Raw genomic sequence first — 19,283 nt, forward strand, 5'->3', positions numbered from 1 at the left:
TTCAAGTGCAGAAAAAAAAGGAAGAAATTATCCCATGACTTAGAAACATCCAAGGAGGTATTGGTGAAGAACATAGTGATCACTAAGAAAAATCTTGTGAAACTATGTAATAGTGTGTGCCAGTGAAGCTTTAAACCTAAATTAGAATGTAAATTTGTACATCAAGCTGACACTTTCCCAAAAGTTATTTGTTCTCAGTGCCACAAAGTTACAATGAACACTACCCCTGACATTGAAAAGTCAGAGGGTAAAGGTTACTATCCAGTAACAGTAATGATAGTGTACTTTGTGATGATGTTAGGGATTGGGTATAGTGATGTGGAGACCTCTGTGGAATGTTCAGTTTGCCACATTTCATATACAGTGGAGACTCATACTCAAACTTAATTCATTAATTCAATCCAAATGGCCGTTCAAGTATTAAAAGTTTGACTATTGATACCTATACATAAGGTTATTCATTCCAGCCATTGGATTTACCCAAGTTTAGAAAAAAAGCAGCGGTTTAATTTTGCAGTCATCGCTAGCATTGGCGCACAGAAGCAGAGTTAGCCTGTCTTTCATAGGCTTGTGTCCTGGCAAACACTTCTCTTCCTTTGTTATATAGAATTATAGATCATGTTTGGTAGTTTTTTTTTTTCAAAACAGGCCAGTTTCATCACAAAGATCTGTTGTGGGCTTAAGTGCTCCTTATCCACAAATTTCTTAAATTCAGGCACAAATTACTCAGCGGCAACTCAGTCAGCACTTGCGGCCTCGCCGTGCCTCACAACAGAATGAATTCCAGTTCTTTTCTTGAAATCCCTACACCACCCTTTATTTGCTTTAAAATCATCATTGGAGTCAGATATAGTATCAGAAATAAGATCACAGTGCAGCAGACTAGCCTTCGCACAAATTATGGAATCACCAGCCATCTGCCTTTGGTTTATCCAATCAACAATTTTTCCATTTCTTCCACTGCCGCAGGTCGCTTAAATTGCCTTTTCACACCAATCGCCACATCACCTCTTTTAATGGGCTCTGTCTTCTTCAATATTGTGGCTACTGTAGATTTAGCCATACAGTACTCAGTTGCAGGGTCGGTTATTCTTCCTCCTTTCTTGTATTTATCAATGCAGGGGATCCTCGCAATTTGACGGGGTTAGAGTGGTTATTCATTGGTTGAATTAGCATTTATTTAAATCGTGAAGCAATTTTTCCCATAAGATACTTAAGAATTAGGGGATAGGGACCAATCTCCAGCCTAGATCCCCCAAATCATTACTATAACCTCTAAAAAACACTAACTTAGACTAATTCAGTACTATTAAAGGCTTCATTTATATCTAACTTTTTTTTATTAAACACATTAGGGTGCTGTACAGTACATTTTTAGGGAAATAAAAACATTTGCAGCAATCTCACGGTACTCGTCCCTCTTCTTCTAAATTGACGATACTGTTTTGATCTAGGGACACCCATTTGCTCTGCAACCACACTGTGATCTATACCTGCCTCACACTTTCTTATAAGCTCAAGTTTATCTTTGAAAGGTAGGAAATTGTGCTTCTTAGGGCTAGGGCTGGAGATGGCTTTGAGAAGAATGGTCTAAGCGGCATGGAGGCAGGAGGTGGAACGGCAGAGCGTGGCCTACATGGACAACGCCTGGGGCGAGAGAGATGCAGTGAAAGCGACACACAGGCAGTGCTGTCAGATTTTCCTAATGAAAAGTAGCAGAAGCACGCTTGAAAAGTAGCGGATTTCACCACAATGTAGCCCAATACAAAAAAACTACTACATATTACTTTAACTACTATATTTTGTAATTACCACTATCCGCTCACATTTCTTTCCATGGGGTTAGGGGGAGGGGAGTGGAATCCTCTTTCACGATGTACCATTTTTTCCATAAGTTTTCTCTGGCTTTTTTTTTTTTTTTATAAATTATTTCCATTCTTACCTAAATTTAACCAAAATATTTTTCTTCTTAACGAAACTTAATTATTCTTATTGCCTTAAAGATTTTTCCTTTCACTTCCTCTGCATCACTTTTTTTTAAAGATTTGCATTACCTAGCAAGTTATTTTCTTGACGTACGGTGAGGCGAGAGAAGCGTGATGTCATCAGTTGCCTACTCACCACAAAAAAAAGAAAAAGCACCATAACTACACCGTTCTCAATGTCATGGTTAATATTACTACTATAATCAACCCTCGACTATCACGACTTCAGCTATCGCATTTTATTGCTATCACGCACCCATGAAAAGTTGCTAAAATTTCATTATAGCAACCTCAGATGCCTGCTATCGCACGCCCCGCCATGACGTCATGGGATATCTGAGCGCTCATTGGCCAAAACCGCCTTCCCACCAAGATGAAACACAGTCTCTGAGTGTGCATCCTCCCCACTAGACAGTGATAGCCAGATTCTACCATTTTTTGTGCTCACAATGGCCACCAACCCTCCACGCCGTCCTCCTACCATCGCCAAACATAAACCAATGAGACAAGACAGAACCCTAGCTGTGAAATGTTGTTTATGAATGTAAATACAATGAGCTGATGTAATTTTTTTTTGTGATAACCTTGACATGTTTTAATTGGTACCAATAGATTACAGTAAAAAAAAAAAAAAAGGTAAAAATGAGGGATATTAGGAGTAAAATTTGTGGTTGTGGCACCAATAACAATTTTCACCATTAGTTGTTCAATTCGGCTATCGCGTTTTCGGCTATGGTGCGGTTATTTCGGCCCCAATTGTGCGCGATAGCCGAGGGTTAAGTGCATTATTATTATTATTACTTTTATTAATGTTGTTAATATCATTATATATTATTGTTAACATTTAGAAAAAATTGCAAATGAAGCCCAATAATGTCATCAAGCAGCTCAAACATATCATGAATCAAGTAGCCCAAAAAATCACAGGTAGCGGATTATGAATTTAAGTAGCGCATACCCTTCAAAAGTAGCCCAATCCGCTACTTTTCACCCAATCTGTGCAGCACAGGCTAGAGTCGGTTAACACTTCCGCCTGGCGGGCTGGGGACGAATTTGTGGTGGCAGCGGATTTGACCAGGTGGGTGGCTTGCAAGATATGAATGTCGAATTGGTGAGTCAGTCGGTCGAACCTTGAGGATTGGGTATTAATTAACCGAGTTCGAATTGGCGATAATTCGAACTGCGAACAGTCAAATCACGAGGATCTCCTGTAATCTTCTTTTTTCTTTTAATGGTTGTCACTATATTTTTTTTCTTGTAGGCTTATTCTCATCACTAACAAACTTCTTCGGTGCCATTGTAAGCTTCTAAATGCAAAAAAAAAACTCTTGAGAGATTTCTCTCCAATGTTATTCTTACGACAGCTAAGGATCAACTGGCTGCGGTGGAGTGGTGAGGCGTGTAAGGCGGCGGGAAGGGAGAGACTCGTTGTTTACAGTCACGTGGACGGACATTCAATAGGTATTTTTTTTTAGTAATAAGTCGAACTTTTACGTTCGACTATTGAAAAGTTTGACCATTTAGACATTCGAGTATTGAGTCTCCACTGTATAGCAAATACAATGACTATTGCAAAAATGTAACAACAATTAACGGTGTCAAGCAGAAAAAAGGACAAAACGATGAACAGGCCCTTAGCTAAGAAAATTGCGGAATAAGCGACTGCAAAGAAAACTCTTCTATGCATTGGGGAACTTCTGACGTGTGGGTGGAGTGCCGCAGCATAGAATCTTTAATTACGTTTTTCTCAAAATTTTTCAACTTCACATCACTATAACTTCATTATTTTTTTACCAATTGGCTTGATTCTTTTTTTTTATAATGATCAGTATTAAGTACAGTAACTCCTTGTTATCTGGTAGTTCTTTAGCCAGTAAATTCACAATTACGGTATTTGGAAATTACTACCCTCGATTCGATATACGGTAAGAAAAATTCACAGATACGGTATCCGCTCATGTCATCCGAGGGGGCCCAGCGAGGGGGAGCAGGGGTGATGACGTCATCCACGCCACACCTCCCCGCCACTCACAGTACTGACTTTAACTTGACCACCCTTGGAGCCTGTTATCTCTTCCCTTGCCCCCCTATTTTTTAACTGTATTACATATTACTTATATGCATTACTAATTAGATGAATAAATGGAATATTAAAGGGTCTATTGTAAGCACAAATATATTCATAATAATTATGGCAAACATTTAAAGCCTGCTACCAGCGGCAAACCATGCAGCAACTGATAAAGGGCATGGATGGGCCTGGCAAGCCCACTATCAGTGAATAGTGGAAGTCGTATAACATCAAGCACGCCTTACATAACATCAAGTCACCTTGGGACGAAGTGAAGACGTCTACCATGAACTTGGCGTGGAATAAAGTATGGCCAGAATGCCCGCATGACTTCTCAGGCTTTGCTGAAGACGACATTGGTGCGATCAGAAATGACTTGGTAAATCTGAGCCATAGGGCTGACTTCGATGAAGTTGATGATGATGATGTTCCCGATCTTTTGGAAAGCCATGCTGAATCTCTCTCAAATGATGAACTTATAGAGCTAGACAAGGCATCACAGGAGGAAGAAAAAGAGGGAGACGAGGAAGAAGAACCTGTGCGTGGCCTGGACATCAAAACTCTTAGAGAATGTCTCGGTGGTATCGAAAAATCTCTGGAAACCCTGAAGGAACATGACCCAAATCCTGCCAGGAGTAGCAAAGTGGCTGATGACGTAGAGAAAAGTGTCAAGATTTATCAAGAAATCTATGATGAAAAAACAAAACTAAACAGTCCTCCATTTACTCGTTCTTCAAGCCAGTCAGACATGCCGTCCCTATCACACCTGCCGACCCTGCTACAGCTGACCCTTCCTCAATATCCTCTTTCTTCAAACCATTGAAACGTGCCAACCCTGCTACAGCTGGCCCTTTTGCATCTGCTTCCAACAGTGCAGACGACGACATATTATCCTTGTCTGCCCACTCGGCAGAAGATGAGTAAGGGCTGAAATCCCTACTGTCCCTTAGCCTCGAGAGGGACATCATCTAATAGAATACATAACAATTGAAAGGTAAATAAAAACATTTTCTGTTTATTTCTTTTGCACAGTACTTTACTTTTTTATGATTATTTTCATGTATTTTCACTTCTGTAGGGGTGATTTTTGACATGCTGGAACGCATTCCCTATTATTACATGTTAAAATGGGTTCGGTATACGGTAAATTCGATATGCGGTAAGGTTTTCAGGAATGCACATGTACCGTATAACGAAGACTTACTGTATTCTATAAATTGGTTTGACAGAAACGTCTAGTTTATTTACCTTAGAATTTTATATATTCCAGTTTTTCCACTTAATTAAAAAAAGAAAAAGCTCCATACTATTTTTTTTTAAATAAACTACTTTCAAACAAAAAAATCTTTCAGATAAAAAAATAAAGTAGCTCTTTTACTTTAATAAGACAGATTTATAAGAAATTCAGACAAGTCATAATTGACTTTTAGTGGATAAACTAGGAATACTAAATTTCATAGTTTTTATTTTTTTCTCTCCTTCAACAGGTATTGCCATCATCTTTGGAGTGAATGATATTAAGACTGATGATGTACATTCACAATAAAATTTTCATGAGGATTAGATGACTTAGTTACCAAGGTAAAAAAATATATAACAACCCCTTAAGTTTAAGAAGTGAAGTGAAATGGGAATTAATAATTGAAAGATTTATTAAGAATATGAACTTCATGAAGGCAGTTATTGTATTGTAGAAAACTGAAAGGTAACAAAAATATATCAGAGCATTGAAGAAGTGCTGAATTACTGAAACATTAATATGTCTAGTAGAGCACTACCTTCACTCATTATCTGTCATTAAATTCATCTTCATGCTGTGGAATGTTGCTGCATGTCTCGCCATGGCATCCTCTGTGTCTCACACTACAATGCATTAACAATTTTCTGTAGCCACAGTTCTTTTGAAACTCTCTTTGTAACCACAAGAAACTAGATTTAGCAATTTTTGAGGAGCAACTAAATTCTCAATAATTACTGGCATTAGTATGTTTTCCTTCTTCATTCGTCTCCTATTAGTTGCAAAAAGGGTGTGAATCATAGCTTGCTGTACAGCATGACATACTCTGTATGAATGTTGTTTCAGTGCTGCAGATGTAGGTGGCAGAGACTAATTTGAACACAGTTGAAATCTGTAAACTTCCAATAGCCTTGTTGTTGTGTAACCATCCAAACAGTAGATAATGCAACACAAAGCATTTTTAACTCCCTTGGATTCAATATCTATTTTGAGCGCGTGTCTTTAGTGTATCGCCACTATGTGGCAGCTTTGTTCCTACTTGAGATGGAAAGAGCCTGAATACCGGTCTACCATTACCCAGCTACCTTCCATGTCAGCTATCCAGGCCAGAATCTGTCCTCTCACCAGAGAGGAAGAAGTGTGGGAAGGAAAAACCCTTCTATTACTCTCAAGTAGAAGCTTAATAAGTTCAACACATCACCGTCCTGTCCTGAACCCAAATTGTCTGTTTGATATGACTTGTTCTTCTTCCAGATGTTTAACCCATTTTTCTTTGATAATTATTTCACACAGGTGTAGGGTAGGGAGGGGGTTTCAGTCATTGTTGAGGTCAATTTGACTGTCGGGTAAACCCAGGTTGTGTTGGGAGTACGTGCACCAGGTAGGGTTGTTAAGTTTGTGGAATATTGTGTTGTGTGAGTGAGTTGTGGGGTGCCATGACATTTCAGCCTTAGTTGCTTTGTATGTGCTATGAACCAGTGGAACATTAAATGTAAAACATAAGCAGGTGTGTTAGTGTTCCTGGTCCCATGGTTGTATTTACCTAGCTTTATTGTACATGGTTTGAGCAGGGCTCATAGTGTCCTGTCTCCATGTCTCCATTTATCCAATTATTCCTTAAAGTTATGCACATTATGTGCTGTTAACAACTTCATTATTCAATGCATTCAACTTCTCCACCGTTCTATGTGAAAAAATGTACATTTCATTATCCTTCACACACTGCCTCATCCTGATCTTCTTTACATGACCTCTTGTCCTTCCATCTTCTTCTGTCATCAGCACCAGGTCTTCCTTGTCTATCTTTTCAATGCCACTGACTCTCTTGTACATCTTGTAAGGTTGGTAGTCCCATTTCCTTCAGCCGTTCTTCATATGTTAGGTCCTATAGTTCCAGCATCGTCTTTGTAGCAATCTTCTGAATCCGTTCTAATCTTCTTATATCTTTTTTAGAGCTCGGAGACCACACCATATCTGCATATTCCAGATTTGGACATATCATGCTTGTAATGATTATTTTCATCATATCTTTGTCCATGAATTGAAATGCCACTTATATATTCGCCAACATTTTATATGATAATCCAAATATCTTGCTCATGTGTTTTTCAGGGTTTAGATTTTCCTGTATAATCACGCCCAGATCTTTTTCCTCTTTGGTCTTCATTATTTGTTCCTATCCCCTCAGATAGTTCCATACCAGTCTTCTTTTGCTCTTTCCTAGTTCCATTACATTTGAAATTTCTTGGCATTGAACTCCAATTTCCACTTCTAATTCCACTCACAGATTTTGTTTATATCTTCCTGTAACAGCAAACAGTCCTCCCAGGTTTTGATAATTCTTAACAGCTTTACATCATTAGCAAATAAATTAATGTAACAGTTTATCCCATTGTGAGTGTCATTTACATAAATATGAAACATAATGGGGACTAACACTGACCCTTGTGGCACTCTGCTTGTTACTTTACCCCAAGATAAATATGTATCTCTGATCACAGTTCTCATCCCCCCTGTCCTTCAAATAATCCCTTGTCCATTCTAACAAAGTTCCTCGCGCAGTCCTCCTATCTTCTCTAGTTTCCAAAGTAGTCTTCCATGACAAACTAAATTAAAAGCCTTTTTTATGTCCAGGTATACTGTGTCCACCCATCCATCTCTGTTTTCCGTCCTTCTATTACTCTTGAGTAGAAGCTTAGTGAGTTCGACACATCACTGTCCTGTCCTGAACCCAAATTGTCTGTTTGATATGACTTGTTCTTCCAGATGTTTAACCCATTTTTCTTAGATAATTATTTCACACAACTTTCCCATAACGCTTGTAAGTGACACCGGTCTGTACCTTAATGGTTCAGTTGCCTTTTCTCCTTTAAATATCAGTATTATGTTGGTTCTTTTACATTCTAGTGGAACTTTCCCTTCATTTAGTGAACTTGTAATTACTTCCCAAATTGGATCTAGTAGCTGCTTTTTACATTCTTTTAGCACCCAGCCTGATACACCATCATGCCCCATTGCTTTTCTGACATCCAAATGATCTAATAATCTTCCAATATCCTCTTTGTGCACTGTGATTTCCTGTAATCCTTGGCAATGCAATGTCTTATTTGGTTCTGTAAAATCCTCTTCAACAGTGAACACCATTTTGAAACTCTCATTTATTATTTTACACACTTTCTTCTCTGTTTGGTATGTCTTCCCTGCCTTTAATTATTTTCTATTGTTTCCTTATTCTTCATCTTACCATTCATAATTTTGCAGAAAAGCTTGGGTTCATCTTCACTTTTACACACCATATCTTTCTCAAAATTTCTTTCTTCCTCTCCTTACTCTAATACATTCATTTCTTGCATCCTTAAACAGTAAGTCCTCGTTATACGATACATATGTGTTCCTGAAAACCTTACTGCAAATCGAAATTACCATATACCGAACCCATTATAACATGTAATAATAGGGGATGTGTTCCAGCACGTCGAAAGTCACCCCTGCAGAAATAAACAAAATGTTTTTATTTCCCTTTCACTTGCCACATATTCTATCAGATGATGTCCCTCCCGAGGTTAAGGAAGAGTAGGGATTTCAGCCCTTACTCATAATAACCACAAAAAAACATGCCGTAAGGACTTCACTTGTGTTCAGTGATAAACACGGGAAGAGACCGATTGTTGTTGTGGCATGGTGGCACTACGGTACGGTGTAAACAAAACACGAGCGGATACCGTATCTGTGAATTTTTCTTACCATAAATAGAATCGAGGGTAATAATTACCAAGCACCGTAACTGTGAATTTACCAGATAACGAATTACCATATAAGGAGGACTTACTGTACTGCTGTCTGCTTATGAGTTTCTTCCAAGCTTTATCTTCTGCCTTCTTAGCTTCTGTGCATCTAGCATTGTACTAAGTGTGTATTTTTTTTTTTTAACTCCTTTGTTATATTTCTGTATGAATACTTCATATTTCCCTTGTAATGTCCTTCCTTACATAATGTTCCTCCATTCACTATCCGCAAAAATTTCCCTAATTTTTCAAAATCCGCTCTTGCATAATCTAATCTCTCTTTTTTGTAGTTATCTCTGTATCTTATCCCATCCTCCTCCTGTATTTCCAGCTCTAATGTCACATGATCACTTCTTCCTATGGACTAAGGTACTGGACTAAGGTATTGTATGTGAAGCATCATCCTTACATGAATAGGACGAGAAAACTGGCAGAAACGCCTCAGAACTTTTAACTTAATAAAAGCTTTTTTAGGTAGAGATGAGATGTGAAGTTTCCAGTTTGAATTATGAGTAAAGGAGGATATTCAGTGTAGAAGATGGGGACAACTGAGTGTCATTGAAGAAGAGGGAATAGTTGTCTGGAAGGTTGTGTCAAGTTGACACATGAAGAAATTGAGTTTTTCAGGCATTGAACACAACAAAGTTTTCTCTGCCCCAATCACAAATCTTAGAAAGATCAGAAGTTAGGCATTCTTTGGCATCCCTGCATTTTTTTTTTTTTTTTTTTTTAAATACCAAGTGGGCTTTTCACGGGAATTTATGGGCTAAAGGGGATACTTTTTTGGGTATCTCCTATCTCAAAGCCCACCTGCTAGGAAACCGTTGCCCCAAGTGAGGAAGCCCAACTTACACTCGGACCGTGGACAGGATTCGAACCCATGCGCTTAGAGACCCCTCGGACCCCAGAGCACGCATGGTTCCACTGAAGGGTTGATCTTCTCTGAAAAGATGTGGAAAAGTGTACGGTGGTATCATCAGCATAGGAGTGGATACAGCAAAAAGTTTGGTAAAGATCATTAATAAATGATAGAAAGAAAGTGGGTGACAGGACAGAACCCTGAGGATCACCAGTGTTAATAGATTTAGGAGAAAAACAATGGCCATCTACCACAGCAGCAATAGAACAGTTGGAGAGGAAACTTATGATGAAGTTCCAGAGGGAAGGATAGAAGTCATAGGAGGGTAGTTTTGAGATCAAAGCTTTGTGCCAGACTCTATCAAAAGTTTTTGATATGTCTAATGTGTCAGCAAAAGTTTCACTGAAATTTCTAAAAGAGGATGACCAGTAAGGAAAGCCCGAAGATCATTAGTAGAGCAGCCCTGATGGAAGCAATACTGGCAATTAAAAAGAAGATTGTGAAGTGACAGATGTTTAGGAAACTTCCTATTGCAGATAGATTTAATACTTTTGACAAGCAAGTAATTAAAGCTATACGGTGGTAATTTGAGGGATTAGAATGGTCACCCTCTTTAGGAACAGGCTGAATGTAGGCAAACTTCTAACAAAAAGAAAGGGAGATTGAAGTCGATAGACAGAGTTGGAAGAGTTTGGCCAGGCAAGGTGCAAGCACAGAAGCACAGTTTTTTGAGAATGATAGGAGGGATCCCATCATGTCCATAAGCATTCAAAGAGTTTTGGCCAGCGAGGGCATGGAAAACATCATAACAAAGAATTTTAACTTGGGCATGAAATGGTCAGAGGGAGGAGGAGAGGGAGGGACAAGCCTAGAATCATCCAAGGTAGAGTTATTAGCAAAGGTTTGAAAGAAGAGTTCAGCTTTAGAAACAGATGAGATGGCAGTGGTGCAATCAGGATGAAATAAAGGACGGAAAGATGAAGAAGCAAAGTTACTGGAGATGTTTTTGGCCAGATGCCAAAAGTCTCAAGGGGAGTTGAAGTTTGAAAGATTTTGACATATTCTCTTTATGAAAGAGTGTTTGATAAGTTGAAAAACAGACTTCGCATGATTCCGAGCAGAAATATAAAGTGCATGACATTCAGCTAGGTGATGGAAGGCTCAGGTACCTTTTCTAGCCAATCTCTATCATGTACAGCATGATAACAGGCTGTGTTAAACCAAGGTTTAGAGTTAGAAGGTTAAGGTAGAGATAAAGAATGAGGAATGTATGCCTCCATGCCATACACTATCATTTCTGTTAAGCGTTCAGCACACAGAGATGGTTTTCCGACACAGAAACAGTAATCATCCCAGGGAAAATCAACAAAATATCTCCTCAGGTCCCCCCAACTGGCAGAGGCAAAATGCCAGAGGCACCTTCTCTTTTGGGGATCCTGCGGAGGGATTGGAGAAATAGGATAAGATGCAGATGTGAGGTTGTGATCAGAGGAGTTTAATGGAGAAGATAAGGTAACAGCATAAGCAGAAGGAATGTTGAGCATATCTCCAAGACAATCAGGAATACAAGTAGGATATTGTACCAGTTGCTCTAGGTCATGGAGGACAGCAAAGTTGAAGGCTAATTCACCAGGATGGTCTGTGAAGGGAGAGAAAAGCCAAAGCTGGTGGTGAACATTGAAATCTCCAAGGATGGAAATCTCCATGAAAGGATAGAGGGACAGTATGTGGTCCACTTAGAAGTTAAATAATCAAAGAATTTATTATAGTCAGAGGAGTTAGGGGAGAGATAGCACAGAAAAATTTTATTAAAGAGTGACTTTTGAGTCAAAGCCAGAGAGTGGAAAACTCTAAAGATTCAAGAGCATGGCACAAGAGGAAGTCAAGTCATTGCGCACATAGAAGCAACATCCAGATTTAGAACAAAAATGAAGATAAAAAAAGTTTGGGGGAACAAAACAGGGGTTACTGTCAGTTGCCTCAGACAGCTGTGTTTTGGTGAGGAAAAGAAAATAAGGTTTAGCAAATGAGAGGTGTTCTACGGATTGAAAACTACATCTAAGATTGCAATGTTGCAGAAGTTAATGAAGAAAAGTTGAAGGAGGTGTCAAGACATTTTTGGATGACATCAGCCCAACCATCTCTTTCCTGTATTACATCTATCACCCTCGAATAGTAACATATCAGGTTTGTCGTGCATGAACGCCCTTTTCTAAAACCAAATTGACACTCACAAAGTATGTCATTTTTCTTCAAGAAGTCTGTCCATCTATTCTTCACCACCCTCTCACACATCTTAGCTACCACACTTGTAAGTGACACTGGTCTATAGTTCAATGGGTCTCTCTGTTACCTGATTTATAGATTGGGACAATGTTAGCTCTTTTCCAGTCTTGGGGCACTACACCTTCCCTTAATGAGGCATCAATTACTTCACAAACTTTTTCTGCCAGTTGCTCCTGCATTCTCTTAAAATCCATCCTGATACCCCATCAGGTCCCACAGCTTTTCTCACTTCTAAACTCCCATCATATTCTTGATCTCCTCCACAGTTACTTGAAACTCCTTCATAATCCCTTTCTGTTCCATTACCAGTGGTTTGTCAAAAGCAGTCTCCTTTGTGAATACCTTCCAAAGCATCCATTCATAGCCTCTGCCATTTCCTGGGATCTTCACTGCATACTCCATTTACTTCTAAACTTTCAATACTTTCTCTATTTTTGATGTTGTTGTTCACATGTCTGTAAAAAGCCTTGGTTGGTCTTTACATTTATCAATTATATCCTTTTCTTGTTTCTTTCTTTCTTCTCTTCTAATCAACACATATTCATTTCTTGCTCTTTTGTAACTTTCCCACTGCTTAATCCGTCTTTTCCTTCTCCACCTCTTCCATGCATCCTCTTTTCTTGTTCTAGCCTTTTCACATCTATCGTTAAACCAGTCCTGCTTTCCAACTTCTCTATGTTGTGTGTGTGTGTGTGTGTGTGTGTGTGTGTGTGTGTGTGTGTGTGTGTGTGTGTGTGTGTGTGTGTGTGTGTGTATGTATTTACCTAATTGTAACATACGGGAAAGGAGCTATGCTCGTACTGTCCCGTCTCCATATCTACTAATGTCCAGCTTTTTCTTAAAATCATGAATATTCCTTGCGTTGACCACTTCCACGTCTGAACTATTCCATGCTTCCACCCTTCTATGAGGAAGCTATATTTTTCACATCTCTCCTATAGGTGGCCATTTTAGTTTTTTCCCATGCCCTCTCGACACTTTCATTCCACATACACAGATCTTCCCTATCCATTTTTTCCATGCCAATCATCACTCTGTATATTGCTATCAGGTCTCCCCTTTCTCTTCTGTTTTCCAGGGTCGGAAGTTGCATTCTGTTCAGTCTGTCTTCATAAGTCAAATCTCTTAAGTCAGGCACCATTTTGTTGCAGCCCTCTGTACTTTCTCTAGTTTCCTTATGTGTTTCTTTAAGTTCGAGCCCACTGTATTGTTGCATATTCAAGCCTTGGTCTTATCATTGCAGTAATTATTTTCTTCATCATTTCTTCATCTAAATATCTGACGCCACTCTTATGTTCCTCAATAAGTTCAATACTTCTCCAATTATTTTGTTTATATGTCTCTCTGGCGATAGGTCATTGGTAATTGTCACCCCAAGGTCTTTTCTTCATGACTGGTTTTATGTCTTCATTTCCTATCTTGTACATACTCCTGATTCTTCTTTCACTCTTGCCAAACTCTAATTTCTTGCATTTTGTCGTGTTGAACTCCATTTGCCATGTACAGCTCCATTTCCATATTCTGTCCAAGTCTTCCTGGAGTAGTTCGCAATCTTTGTCACATCTCACTTTTCTTAACAATTTTGCATCGTCTGCAAATAGGCTCACATAACTGGACACCCCATCCACCATGTCATTTATGTAGACCGCAAACATTACTGGTGCCAACACTGATCCCTGTGGAACTCCACTCTCCACCAAGCCCCATTCTGATGGTCTGTCCTTAATTATTGTTCTCATTTCTCTTCCTACCAAAAGTCTTCCATCCATTTTAGTAAACTGCCATGCACTCCTCCTACCATTTCAAGTTTCCAGATCAGTCTCCGGTGTGGTACCTTATCAAAGGCCTTTTTTAAATCCAGATATATTCCATCAGCCCAACCATCTCTTTCCTGTATTACATCTATCACCCTCGAATAGTAACATATCAGGTTTGTCGTGCATGAACGCCCTTTTCTAAAACCAAATTGACACTCACAAAGTATGTCATTTTCTCCAAGAAGTCTGTCCATCTATTCTTCACCACCCTCTCACACATCTTAGCTACCACACTTGTAAGTGACACTGGTCTATAGTTCAATGGGTCTCTCTTGTTACCTGATTTATAAATTGGGACAATGTTAGCTCTTTTCCAGTCTTGGGGCACTACACCTTCCCTTAATGAGGCATCAATTACTTCACAAACTTTTTCTGCCAGTTGCTCCCTGCATTCTCTTAAAATCCATCCTGATACCCCATCAGGTCCCACAGCTTTTCTCACTTCTAGACTCCCCATCATATTCTTGATCTCCTCCACAGTTACTTGAAACTCCTTCATAATCCCTTTCTGTTCCATTACCAGTGGCTTGTCAAAAGCAAGTGTGTGTGTGTGTGTGTATTCACCTAGTTGTATTCACCTAGTTGTAATTTTTACAGGGCCTGGGTATTATACTCGTGTGGCCCTGTCCCCACATCTACACACATCCAACTTTCCTTTAAAACTATGCACACTCCTCGCTGACACCACCTCCTCACTCAAACCATTCCACACCTCCACACATCTTTGTGGGAAACTATATTTCTTCACATCCTTCAAGCATATTCCTTGGCTATCTTTTTACTATGCGATCTTGTAGTTCTATTTAAGTTTTCCTCTCTCAACATCATTTGCTCATTATCCACTTCATCCAGTCCTTCAACAGTTTATAAACCTGTATTAAATCTCCTCTTTCTCTTCTTTGTTCCAAGGTAAGCAAATTCATTTCTTTTAATCTCTCCTCATAGGTCATTTCTGCCAATTCCGGAACCATTTTGTTGCCATTCTCTGCAATCTCTCCAACTTCCTTATATGCTTCTTTTTATAAGGGGACCAAACCACTCCAGCATATTCCAATCTTGGTCTAATTACCGTACTAATTAATTTCTTCATCATATCTTTATCCATATAATGAAGGCTAATCCAATATTTCTATCAAATTATATGTTTCTCCAAACATCTTATCAATATGAGCCTCAAACTGCCCATGGTCTTGTATTATCACTCCCAAATCCTTTTCCTTTTCCACCTTTTCAACACTACTTCTTCACCCATCTTATATGACCCTCTTGGCCGTCTTCCACTCTTCCCATCTCCATCACATGACTTTTGCTCAGATTAAATTCCATCTCCCACCTCTTGCTCCACTCCCAAATCTTATCCAGATCTGCCTGTAAAATTTCACAATCTTCTTCACTCTTCACACACCTACACAACTTCGCATCATCCACAAACAAATTAATATAACTGTTTACTCCTCTGGCATATCATTAATATAGACAAGGAAAAGTATTGGTGCCAGCACTGAACCTTGTGGGACTCCACTCTCCACCACCAACCAGTCCGACTTTGCATCCCTTATTACCGTTCTCATCTCCCTCCATCTCAAGTAGTTTTCCATCCACTTTAACACTTTTCCTTTCAGTCCTCCATAAATCTCTAATTTCCATAGCAGTCTCATGTGAGGTACCTTGTCAAAAGCTTTTTTAAATCCAAATATACACAGTCCATCCATCCCTCTCTCTTGTATTTTGTCAACCACTCTTGAATAAAAGCTCAGTAGATTTGTTACACATGACCTCCCTTTCCTAAAGCCAAATTGATGATCCGATAATAACTTATGATCCTCCAGGAACCGTATCCAATATTTCTTTATCACCCTCTCACAAATCTTACCGACCACACTTGTTAGAGACACAGGTCTATAGTTAAGAGGCTCTTCCTTACTGCCTCCCTTATAAATGGGCACCACTTCAGCTCTTTTCCACTCTACTGGTACTTCCCTGTTTCTAATGAGCACCTTATAATATCATATAATGGATCAATCAATTCTTCTCTACATTCCTTCAATAATTTTCCTGAAACTTCATCTGGTCCCATCGCTTTATCATCTTTAAGTTCCTCCAACATTTTATATAACTCCTTTTAGGTATCTTAATGTCATCCATGTGCACATTTCCTTGTACATTCTGAGGCTTTACAAACATTGTTTCTTTAGTAAATACTTGTTGAAACCTATTATTTAGCAATTCCGCATATTCTTAGGGTCATCTACTATCCCTTGCTCTCCTTTTAATCTTTCAATGGACTCTCTTTTTAAGTTTACCATTTATGAACCTGTAAAACAATTTTGGATGTTCCTTACTCTTGTCTACAATATCTTTTCAAATTTTCTTTCTTCCTCCTCCTTACCCTCACATACTCATTTCTCGCCACTCTATAATTCTCCTTATTTAGTATATTCCTGCTCTTTTCCATCTTTTCCAAGCCACATCTCTCTTTTCTTTAGCCTTAACACAAGTTGCATTAAACCAATCCTTTCTTCCTTCCTCTCTCGGTTTATACTTTGGTACAAATTTCATAACTCCTTTATAATATTTCATAAAAATCTCATATTTTTTTGCACTTCTCTGATTTGTAACATCTCCTCCCAATCTAATGTTTTGAAATAATTTTTCAAATTTTCTGTGTCCATCTTTCTATAATTCAATCTACCACTCCTGTATGTCTCATCTCTCCTTCGCTGTGTTATTGCCATCTGCATTTCCATAACCACATGATCACTCTTTCCCAATGGACATTTATATTGTATATCTCCACATAGGTACACTTCTCTTGTTAACACCAAATCCAGTCTAGCCGGTTCATCATCTCCTCTATATCTAGTATTTTCTTTCACCCTCTGTTCCATCATATTTTCCATCATTAGATTAAGAATCTCTCTCCCCATGCTTCCTCTCCAACACCACTTACTAGATTTTCCCAATCCACTTCTTTACAATTAAAATCTCCTACTAGTATCACCTTTCTTTTTCAGTTAATACACTTTCCAAACTCTGTAAAGTATCCTTGATCATATTGTCATATTCCCTTAATGTCCAAGAATTTGTTTTAGGAGGTACATAGGTCACCATGATTATTAATTCTTTTCCATCACTTTTTAACCTTATGCTTATCACTTCTGCGTTGTTCTTCCCATACCAAACCTTATCCACATTTATCTCCTTCTTCGTCATAATCATAACTCCTCCTCCACCTTTACTCTCTATCCTTTCTCCATATATTATATTTATTATCCAAATTTACCTTTGTTTTTCATGTAATTTTGTCTCAGTCAAACACACTATATCAGGCTTCTCCACCATCATATAGTCTTGCAATTCAATCTACTTGACAGTATCCCATCTATATTAGTATACATTATGGTCCACCACTGCTCCTCTAGGGGTTCCTCTGCATTCCTTCTTTCCACATACCATTTTCTGACTCTCTCTCTATAACTCTCCAAAAACTTTTCCTTTTCCTCTCAGACCGTTCATCATTTTTCCTTCTCGCTCTTCCAACAATTCCTTATATCTTCTCTCTTCCTCATTTCTATTTTTTCTTACGTACACCTCTTTACAACCTTCTACCTCTCTTAATTTTTGATGTTCTATATAAAATGTCCTCTGCAGTTTGTTGTGACTTCAGTACTACTTTAATCAGTCTCCTTACTCCCTCCTTATACGGACCCAGTCTATGGATCTCTTCCACTTCTTCTTATATGTCTTTTTTTTTCATCATCATTTAGATTTTTGAACAGATCTCTTACTGTTTTCAATTCTTCTTTAATTCTCTTAGGCTTATATGTTATATTTTGTTCTTTCATCCCAAATATTATCACACTTTTCTTCTTTTTTGGTATTTCTCTTATCAATGTTTCCTTGTTCTTCATAACATTAACCAGTTCCTTAGACCTTTCTTTTTTGTCTTCATTCAACTAATCTTTAATTATTTCTTGTAATCCAACTATCTCCGCTTCCCTCGACTCAGTCCATTGTGTTTTCTTCAGTTCCCACTTTTTTAAACTTCTCACTTTGCTCACTGATCATTTCCTTAAAGTCATCTTTCTCCTTTACAACTTTCTCCATTTTCTCCTCCAACCGTCTCTTGTATTTTTCAACCTCCTCTCTCAAGTGTGCATTCTCATCCACCAATCGTTTTTCATTTTCCTCCAATCTCCTGACTCTTTCCTTCAAAGCCTTGCGGAATTCTCTATCTTGCTCATCCTCACTCCTTTGAACTTTTAACTCCTTCACCAACTTCTCAAATTTCTTCTCTAATATTACCAGTCTACTTTGCATTGTTGCCCCTGTTGATGATGGACTCATATTTTGAATGGCTACTTTTGGTTTTGCTCCCTGGGCCTCCTTGGCATATTTTGAAGTTGGGAACTTATTTCTTATGGGTCTATCCATTTCACTCTTCCTGAACATGTGGGTGTGTAGTGGTCACTGGCACACTGACCCTTGTGGAACTCCACTGGTTACCTTCTTCCACTCGGACTTCCTTCCTCTCACCACTGTTCTCATTTCTCTTCCCACTAAGTAATTTTCCATCCATTTTGCTAGTTTATCATTTACTCCTCCAATCTTCTTTAGTTTCCACATCAGTCTATTGTGTGATACTTTATCAAAGGCCTTTCTCAAGTCCAGGTAGATAGCATCCACCCATCCCTCTCTATGTTGTAGTATGTCAGTCACTCTTGAATAAAAACATAATAAATTGGATACACACGATCTTCCTTTTCTGAAACCAAACTGTCTTTCACTCAGAATGTTTTCACTTTCTAGATACTCACTCCACTTAGCTTTAATTACTTCTTCACATACCTTGCACAATATACTAGTTAACGATACTGGTCTATAATTTAGCGGTTCCATCCTACTACCATTCTTGTATATAGGCACAATGTCAGCTCTTTTCCACTCTTCCAGGACTAATCCTGTTCATATGAAGGTTTCCACAATATCAAATACAGGGTTCAACAATTGATCCTTACATTCATTTAGCAACCTTCCAGATATGCCATCAGGCCCCATTGATTTATTAATATCCAGATTACTTATAATTTTCCTTACATCTTCCTTAGTAACCATGATGGCCTGCATTTGCTTTATTTCCATAGGCCTTCCTCCCATAAAATGCTCCTCCTTTGTAAACACTTTGCAAAAGTTGTCGTTCAAAATTTCAGCTATATCTCCAGCATCCTCATATACTTCTTCCC

The 19,283-nt window shown here is 38.6% G+C and overlaps 1 long non-coding RNA gene across 1 annotated transcript in view; it reads right to left on the reverse strand.

Moving 5' to 3' along the window:
- The window catches only part of LOC123519933, a 36,165-nt gene that overhangs the window by 1,773 nt on the left and 15,109 nt on the right, over positions 1-19,283 (reverse strand). Inside the window, exon 2 of the long non-coding RNA XR_006679129.1 lies at positions 9,931-10,020. This is a non-coding gene — a long non-coding RNA (uncharacterized LOC123519933). The remainder of the gene's footprint in view (positions 1-9,930; positions 10,021-19,283) is intronic.

Source organism: Portunus trituberculatus, chromosome 46 (assembly GCF_017591435.1).
Source record: "Portunus trituberculatus isolate SZX2019 chromosome 46, ASM1759143v1, whole genome shotgun sequence".
Classification (NCBI taxonomy): Eukaryota; Metazoa; Arthropoda; class Malacostraca; order Decapoda; family Portunidae; genus Portunus; species Portunus trituberculatus.